Genomic DNA, 10,061 nt, shown 5'->3' on the forward strand with positions numbered 1-10,061 from the left:
CGACACGAATTGACTGCAACTAAATGGTCTCGTGTATAGCGCTACGCTGAAACGTCGGATACCATGCTGTCATGTCATATTCCCTTTGCACAGCATTTGACCGTAGTTGCATATTCTTTAAATTGTTCCGTCCGTAAAAGCATACCGCGCTACAAGATCGACGTTATCGTATACCGCTAGTATAGTTTGTACGCAACAAACCAAAAAAATTGGGGCGACATCCGAAGGCCATATGTCTTTCCGTGAGGGACACCTCGTAATATTTACAGCTAGCAGTGGCGTAAGTAACCTGAAGGCACTCAAAAGTACGTACAATAAGCACCCAAAGCCAACGCGAGAAAAAAAAAAAAAAACGTCGCTTGATTATCAAGCAAGGAAATCACAGAACCGAATCTGACCTACCGAGTTTTTATCTGCCTTGTTCGCGTGTCGGTGCTGATGGTACGTACAGATTGCTCAATCCACGACTCCATTCAATTAGTTGGACTGTCCCAGGGCTTGTTCAGCGACAGAGGCCATTTCCCAAAACAAACAGCGACATAGCTCTCGCGCCGTTTCTCGTGCGACCGAAATCGCACTTCCGGTGCGATAAAATTCGCTTCGTGTGAAACGGCCTTTAGAGGGTTTTTATAGACGCCGAGCGCGTTTCGCAGAAAAAAAAAATATTGGCAGTGGCTTAGGTCGGCTATGCCAGGATATACGTACGTAGCGAAAGCCAAGGAATAGCATGGTTAGCCTTGGTTAACCTTGATTGCAAGTCCAGGTTAGCCTGGTTGTCTAGCTTTGTGGCGGCGTTTAGCCAGTCGTCCGGCGCGCTGTTCGTCTGTTTCCTGGGCGATTCGTTTCCTCTTCATCTCGTTCCGATGTCGATTCCAGGCCTCCTCCTGCTTACCAGAATTGCCGCCGTCCATACTGCCGCCTCAATTGTGGTTGCGGCGCACGCGAGCACTCCTTTTCAATCCTCCGACATGTTATCAGGCATGCGACGCAGCTGGCGAAGCGAGCGGAGGCAAGCGCAACGACGAGGAACGCGGTGTGACGTCATACCAAACGGCGGCAGCAGAAATGCGCGGCGCTGCCCAGCGGCGGAACACGTGTGGCTCGGTGCTACTAGTGCCGCATGCGCAGAAGTGACTAGGAAGCTGGAGAGAGAGAGAAATATCCGCGGCGAAGCGCACGTTGTGACGTCATGTGCCTCCTCGGAGAACTGCCACGGCGAAATCGCAAGTTCGCGGCCAGTAAAGCTTTCGCTTTAAAACGACAAAGCGAAACGGACGCACCGCCAACGCTCTATACTCAATCGGCTCGTTGGTGGAGCCAGGCCAACGTTCTGCCTAGCACGCACCCTATAAGCATGCAGGATAGATGGACCTTGATACTAGCGTTCCTGCTGAGCTGTTGTGCGAATGCTCTGGAGCAGCAAACGACAGGCTAACGTCATGAAATGTTTCATTTTAGTGCCGACTGACGCCGACGGTCTCCCGCCGGTCTCATCTCGCGCAGCATCGAAGTGCGACGCCTATTAACGCCTCAGGCGGCGCTCACCACGCCTGCATTCTGAGATACCTGGTAGCTGTCAGGGCGCTGTTCCTCCAGCACAGGAAGAGTTGACTTGCGTGCTGCGTCGCGCCAACATGTTCCGACAGGGTACACTTAATATAGAACATGGTCCGAGGAGTTTCAGTGCAATGCTAAACGTTGCTTTCGCTGCCAGTGCTTTTCGCTACGGCTGAAACGGATGGATGGATGGATGGATGGATGGATGGATGGATGGATGGATGGATGGATGGATGGATGGATGGATGGATGGATGGATGGATGGATGGATGGATGGATGGATTGATTGATGGACTCTTCGTTCCGTAATTATAGAGTCCACAGCTACTTCAAAAAGCAAAAAAATGCGGACACGAAATTTCCAGGTGAGTACTCCATTAACGAGCAGCCATTGCTCGCTAGATTGTGCTTTTACGTTCCGCCCCATCAGAATGCCACGGCTACGGCCGAGGATCGAAACGCAGAATCATCACCGTCATCAGGTCGTCATGGAGTTGATAAACTAAGAAGAAAACACTGAAATACGCAAGTCACTGCGTATATATTCAAAAGAACAGTGCCTGCGCAGGTGGCTAGGCTTCGCCTCATTAACTTGGGGCTCGCGGTGAAGCAAACTACATGAAAGAGCGCAAATGTTGAGGTGAGAAAGCTCTCAGTTCTATTTATTGACGTGTGGAATCTTTCCGTGCCGTACATTGTGACATAAAATAATAATAATAATAATAATAATAATAATAATAATAATAATAATAATAATAATAATAATAATAATAATAATAATAATCCCCCCCAAGTAATACGTACCCTCGTAATGAGGGCCTCTAGGGGTATTTTTGAACAATAATGAATAATAATAATCACGCGGTACGGTAACTGGAAGCTGTCAGTGTCAAACGTCGGGTCAGACTCTTGAGCGTCCAAACGCTAGGTAAAACGTATCACAGCAATTCAGGAGAAGCTGTCACTTCCGATTATTCGACGCGTAACATCTAAATGATTGATATCCCCACAGAAAATGCAAATGAAAAACAAGGACAGCGCAAGAATAATTAAGCTTTTCCCTTGCGTTCTACACTTTTATTGTGTGTTTTGTTGTTCTGATTCCGAGTGTTTGTCGTTTAGCCTATAGTGCAGGTGAAAGCTGCGACCGTCTGCGGAAAATATTCCAAGTAATATTTCTTTCCACTTTTTACCTGAAGGAAGCGCCATTCTATTCTCAATGCACCGAGAGACGCAGTCAGAATCCGCGCTTTCTCATTTTTATTTTTCGAACTAAGCTTTCGCGATATATGACGAGGTCGTTGCTCCTGTTTACACTGAGCTCAGAAACAGAACGCCAGCCATGGCATAGAGAATAATAGAATAATATCAGCCGGCCAAATCTCCACGGCACTTTATACTTGGCTGTTCATCATAACCTTCACATTTGACATTTCATGTGTTCGCAGTAAATGTGCCGCTCCACCACGCACTCGTTCTCTGACCTCCAGATAGGCATCTACGAAAGAATAAAAAAAGAAAAAAAAGAGAAAAGAAACGATAAACACCCAAACGCTACGTTATGGTCCTCAAAGCTATAGTCGAAACGTTATATCTAGGCAAAACGTGATTTACTCCCGTCCAATCCACACGGCGCAGCGTCCAGCCACAAATCAAGCACGTTTTTGATTGTTGAATCTGTGAAAAACCTGTATGGACTTCTGCGACGGTCTATAATGGCCATGGTCGATTCACTATGCTCACACATTCGTCTCCGATGCCATTTTCGTTTGGCTCGGGTCGCAAAAAGAATGGCCGCCTTCGTACAGTTCGCACCTCCGCGCAACAAATCACGCCCACCGCTCCTTCAGCGACATGGCCGAATGCGGCACTGCGTGAACGGAAGCACGGCATAGGGGTGAACGGGTACGGGGTGTGGGGACAGTATAGGTGCCTTGATGAGAGGTATAATAGCAAAGGGGGGCGAACGGCCGCCGAAGAGCGGGAGGCCGGGAAACTGGACACCGCGTTGAAACAGCGCTGAAGGCGTGAGTGATTGAGTGACTCGACGGCTGTGCTCCGCGGAAGCACGCGAACACCGGGCCGACTTCGCAACGCTTTGTCGCCCACCGAGGCACCGCTCCCTTACCTCGCTCACTCAAAGAGCGAAGGTGTCTGCACGTACGTGCGTGCGGGTGAGTACGCGAACGAACGGCCCCACAATGAACACGCAGAACCCGCGCGATAATATAGACCCGTTCACGTGGTCCGTTCCTCACCTCGCCTAACTGTGAAGGAGAAGAAGAAGAAGGCAGCGTCGTTCTTCAGATCCGAAACGTCCGAACGACGTTTTAAGGTTCTCGCGCGGTCCCTGTCGCGTGCCTTATTCTCTCCTCCCTCGCAACTGCCATGCCGGCGTGTTTTTCTTCACCGGGACCGTCTCCCCAAGCTGGCCTTCGTTTTGTTTCTCTTCTCTCTATTTGGGCATTTGTCCTCTCTTCACTGGAACCGGGTGTCGGCAAACGAAACCGGCAGCAAAGCTATGGAGCACGGCCGTGCATATATACACGGCGTGGGGGGGGGGGGGGGGGAGGGGGGGTGACAAAAAGCCGCCCGCTGGGCGTCGCTCTCTCGGGGGCTCACGTTTCTTGAATGCGACGGATTTTTCCTTCCTTCGGGAGAAACGTTTGTGGGTCGTTTTCGTTTGCGACGTTCGCCATTGTGCGCCGACTCTCGGTGTTCGCGCGGACTCCTTGCCCGTCAGCGCGCGTGTGCCGCGAACGAGGCAGCGAACGCAGCTGAGTCGCATTTGCAAAGGCGGACACCCCCCGCCTCGCCCTCCCCCCCCCTAAGCCTTCTAACAGTGAATTTGTACCTGCGGCTGGCACTGTGGGCCCCGTGTTGCTTTCGCACAATCGGGGGGGTGTCGTTTTGATGCCTCGCGCCGGGGTCCCGCGGGTGACGGAAGAATTGTGGTGCTCTGGAGCGAAACCCCGAACGTCTTTAAGGCGGTCGTTTTCGCTAAACGGCTCGAGTCTGTGCTCACGACCTTGAGGAGCGTCGTCGGGCGTTGAACTCGAGTGGTCCGCGTCAGATAGACGCGCAAGCGTCTTGAAGAATTGCATCTCATTATATTTCCCATCTCTCTCTCTCTCTCTCTCTCTCTCTCTATTTCTCTCAATTTGCATTAGTTCGAGCAGATAGGCAGTCACTATTCGGGCCCACGGCCATTGGCTCCGAGTCCGTATAGTACGCCCTGTGATTCGGATTACGCGTGAAGCAACACCTGGCAAGTGTGCATTGTGTCTAGCAATGAACGCAATGTAACACAATATGACAAAATTCTAAAATTAAAACAAGGATAGCTTAATTCTTTGAACGGAGACCTCAGTTGAATTTTTTTCTTAGCTTGGAGGCCTATTATGCACAATCTCAAATTCCATCACGGATGGTCAACTTGGCCATATTCTCTGCTCTGATTGGCTGGCATGGCGGCTGCGTGTTGTCCGACTGGCTCAAGACGCTAACATAGGGACAATAAATAGCGCAATTTGAGCGTCCAGAAAATGAGATGCTTGAAGTTTATTCGAAATGAAAGCCGAAATAATAGGTGTATATTTAATGTTACATTAAAAAGAAGAAAGAAACGAAATAGGAAAAATTTTGTGAGAGCAATCGAAAGGGCCATCGAATTGTTTTAACCTTTCATCTGCAAGACTAACCCGTCCGGTGCACTAAAACAAGTTGTTTACTTCATTGATGACCAAATATGTGTAAATGGCCATGGTGCCACAAGCTTCATAGGTTCAGTGCTGAATTCTCTAGACAGTTCTCGAGACTAATACCACACTTGTAAAACTGGCTTGGTGCATTAAGACGTGCATGGAAACTGCATGGTGTAAAATGTCCACGAATAGCGACACAAATCTCTTTAAAATATTCGTAGGTTTCCACCAAGAAGTTATTGCCAGCCAATTGAACATCAGCAGAAACTGATCAAAGGGAGAAAATAAAATGCGTAGACATTACTTTCTCCCTTCCCTTCTTTCTTTAAAGTAGAGTATCTGTGTATTTGCTGCCGGATTTACAAAACAGAGACCACTACAATTGCCAAAGATGGCCCAGAAGGAAAAGTGGTTGGTGGATGTACGGCATGAGCGATCACACAGGCTTGTCTTGTTATTATTATTATTATTTTTTGAGCTGGTGTTTCTGTAGGATACTGTCTCCTCACCCAAGTAGACCTCCCACTCGTATTTTGATAGCTAGGAGATTGGGCGCCTTTTTTGCAATTTGCTGTTATATCCATGTGTCCGGACCTGAACTATTAAAGGATTGCGGGGTTTTCCGTGCCAGAACCTCACCCTCTGATTATGAGGTGCATGCCGTACAATGGGGGACTGCAGTATAATTTGGACCACCTGGAGTTCTTTAACATGCCGCCCCCATCGGGACGCGGCCACCAAAGCAGGAATCGAGTCCTCAACCTCGTGCCCAGCATCGAGACGCCATAGCCTCCGAGCTACCGCGACGGGTACCGAAGTATTCCACCCGTCCCACTTAAAGTGTACATTTGAATAAAGAAAGGCCTCAGTGACCACCGGTGCCTAAAACGTCTGAGCGGGCGCCTCGCCACGTCATTAATACCGACACCTAATTAACTCCACCGGAGCAAACGGGTTTCTCCCAGTGGTATCCCATTACTCCAGTTCCGCGCCTATACCGCGCGAACCCACACACATCCGCGTTTTCTTTTTTACGGCACCCTTTCATCCAGCAGCCCAGAGAGAACGTTGTATCGTGGGATAATTTAGCCTCGCCTGTAAGCGGTGTTCTTTAAAAGCGTTCTCACGTGGTTAAGTAACGTTTAGAGGGGTCTTATCACGCAAAAACACTTCCCTTGGCTACGCCTTTGACATCATCTTATAAACCACTTTTTCTGACTATGTTTGCCTAAACCCACGCAATCGAATCCCTCACTGTATAATCGACCAAGGGTGTACTAAATGGGCAATGCATCATATTTTCACTACAGAAAATGTATGTGAACTGAAATTGCAGGATATTTTTCTTTAATTTAAGAAATGATTCTTTTTTTGTATCTTTGAACCGAACGAAAAAATTCTCCTTCGTTTAGCAGAACTCATCCCTATAAGGTTGATTGAAAATTCTGGGTGAAAACTGTGAGTGAAAATATTTTCTTCGTTTCTTCACTGTCCTCACAGGCAGAGATAGTTGTTCCTTGGATGTGTCGCGTATAGTGTCGGTGGCCTCGTCGCTTCTCATACCTTCTGCGTAGTGGGATTATTCATTTCGGTGTGTTATCTTACAGCCGCATGGCCAGCGTTCGACTTTTTCGTACACTCTATGGCAAACGCCATATCGTGTTTTGTTGTAGCGCAAGCTGAACGAGGACAACAGAAAGGCACATTTGACACACACAGCGCTAGCTTTCAACAACAGATTTATTTCCTGTTCTCGTCGCTATGTATACACCCTCGAACCGTCATACAGTACGTGTAAAATTTTCGGTAAAGATGAACAAAAATATATATATATATAGGCTGGGAACGACACGTAAGCAGTTTCTCGACTCACATATTCACAGACATACACATGTTCAGCGCGAACAAAGATAATTGAGCTCATTTGAGGATAGTGAAATGGGAGGTATACTGACGCATACGTCGCCGAATGTTGATATGTCTATAGCTTCTATTATCAAGCGCGTCATCTCACACCTGCTTCTACTCGTGATGACTGTTTCATTAAATCTTGGTTTGCATTTGCACCTCTGGCAACGGATTGCAAGAAAGCCGTCAGCGGCCACGTTGTTTACTTTGTTATTGTGTTCTCGTAGCCTGTCATTTATGCATCTGCCTGTTTGACCAATGTAGGATAGTCCACACCCGAGAGGAATGCGGTATACCACACCCGCGATGCAATTTGTTTTTGTGTTCTTTTTCGCATGCGGTACGTGCGATTCTTTTTGGCTTTGTGCTTCTACACAGGCTGACCAATTTATTAGGCGCCGAAAATACAACGTTGATTTGTTGAGAAATCTGGTCTTGAAAGTGAGTGCTTTGTGTGTCAGATGTGTCTTTCTGTTGTCCTTGTTCAGTTTGCGTTACAACAAAATAAGATATGCCATACCAACAAGCCCCTATAGCTATCCTCATCGGCAAATGCCAGTCAAGACGGGGGAAGAAGTTATTCCCATAAGGGTGTGAATTATGTAACGTATATTTTCCCGCAACATTATGGAAATGTCATCAATGGAACTGCAGCAAAATCGATAAAAAAAGCACGAAAAGAAAGCAGAAAAGATACGTAATACTAAGATAACCACACTTCTAGTTTCTATCATTTTTTTTCTTTTTTTTTTCTATTGCGTGATATGAGAAACGCTGCAACGGGTGTTGTCTCCGGAGTAGTTACCTCTACCTGGAGTTTCGTAACGTGCACCTGAACACACAGAGTTTTTCTGCATTTCGCCTACAACGAAATGCGGCCTTTCGAGGCCAAGATTCGAACCTTCAACCTTGTTCTCTGTGACAGAAACGCTACTGATCCACTACTGCAGCGAGTGATGTCACCGTCACTACATCGTGACATTGCAATTCCCGTTACTGAATACACTCTCTCGCAATGCCGCATCCCAGCGGACACCGTCTCCCGGGTCAAGGAAAAAAAAAAGTCAGGAGGAGACGAAGCTGTGCGCATCCATTGTGCGTCGCGCAGTGGTGGTGAGTCTTCGTCTCGTGCACGGTCAAGCGTGGGCAATGTTTGCGCTCTTGAAAAGGAAATCAGTGACCCGGGGTCCCAATGCACGCGCCCCTAACCTCGGCCGCTTTTGTGACAAGGGTGCCAACAACAATGCACGCTACGGCGCGCGGAGAGAGAGAGAGAGCGAGACCGCGCCAAGGAGCGGGGCTTTCCAAGGAGGAGAAGCAAGAATTAACGGACGCTGACCGCTGCTGCGCAGCGGTCCGGTACATACATACAACAGGAGATACGTGCGTCTGTGTGTGTGCGTGTTCTGTTGACATTGTAGTGGACATTGCTCGGTGACCCCTGAATGCCCCCGTTTTTGACTGGATTTTTGCAGGTGTGGGGTCAGGCTATAGCCCAGTCAGGGCCGTCCCGTCCGAGGTTACCGTGAATGCATGGCGTACAGTACGCAGTGCAGAACGAAACGAATGCTATACCCCTATATTTAATGGCCTCTCTAGACGTAACCGTTAAGCGGTACGTTCTACAGTGTGTTCGGCTTGTTACTACGAGGTACGACACATTTGGTTCGTGATTGTTCGCGGCGGTTTTCCTTATAAACTTAGTTGCAAGCAATAATGAGACCCCTCCTCCCACCCTTCTCGCTACTTTTCCCGCGTAGAAAACATTAAGACTTGCCTTCTTGGGCGCACCTGAAAAGCTGCTGACGAAAAAAATATTTTGCTCCGTCATAGTGCGAGAGAATGGTAAAGATGCCGCCTGTACGTTGATTATGAAGACCAAGCCAGAACAGTGCACAAAACTACGGACAGGAATATTAACTGATCTATTGCATGATCTATTAACTTATCTACACGGTCAGGTTGCCTAGAGTAGAAAGCTCACGCATGTCTAGTGATACCGTGAACCGTTTGCGGTTTTACAGAAAGAGTCACGATTTCGGTTCCACCAAGACATTGCGCATAATTCGGGCTGCAGCAGGCGTGTTCCCACCGTTCGCGTTGACAGCGCGCATACATACTGCCGTCCGATGGTGAGTCAACTGTCGCTGGACCCTCGCATGTTATACGGCGAAAAGGACGGCACCGCGCGTCCGGTGGATTTAGACGCTGTTTATTCGAGAGCGGGGGCGGAGCTCGGACAATAGCGAGGTCAGCGGGGGGTCAGGAGCGCGCTCCGCTACAGGGAAGGTGGGGTCGCGGACACTGAGCCACCGGGGGAAGGGTAGGGTGTAGAGGGGGGGGGGGGGGTAGCACGTTCGAAACGGCGGCGTTCGAACCCCAAGGTTCACTCACCTTCTTCTACTCATCGGGCACCCGGCGAACGAAGAGAGGAACGCAAAGAAAAGGAGGAGGCGGGAAGGATCGGGAAAAGAAAGGGAGTGATTCAAGGTTGGCGACCTCTGGCCCTGACTGAGTGATACGAACGGTGTGCCCCGCCACTCCCCTATTGCGTCTGGCTCTATATACATTTCTTTTTGCTTGTTCGCTTGAGTATTCTATATTTTCCTTGAATGGGCGCCCGCCCTCGCTTATCCGCGCGCGCGGCGGGGTTCATAACAAATCGACGCCCTTTGCGGCATGGCAGCACGGAATTGTGGAAACACGGTACACAATGCGCGCATATACATGTTTCCCGCGAGGGCTTGAAGACTAAATTTGTTTGCGTTTCCTTCGCCGGAAAGTTTTCTGCGTTTCCTTACACTTTCCGGAGAAACGCCGCGACGCGCTGGAAATTTATGTCCGCGCGCCTCGAAGATATGTATTTCTAGGGTGGCGGTGCGCAAGCTATAG

The sequence above is a fragment of the Dermacentor andersoni genome, chromosome 6, assembly GCF_023375885.2.
Source record: "Dermacentor andersoni chromosome 6, qqDerAnde1_hic_scaffold, whole genome shotgun sequence".
NCBI lineage: Eukaryota > Metazoa > Arthropoda > Arachnida > Ixodida > Ixodidae > Dermacentor > Dermacentor andersoni.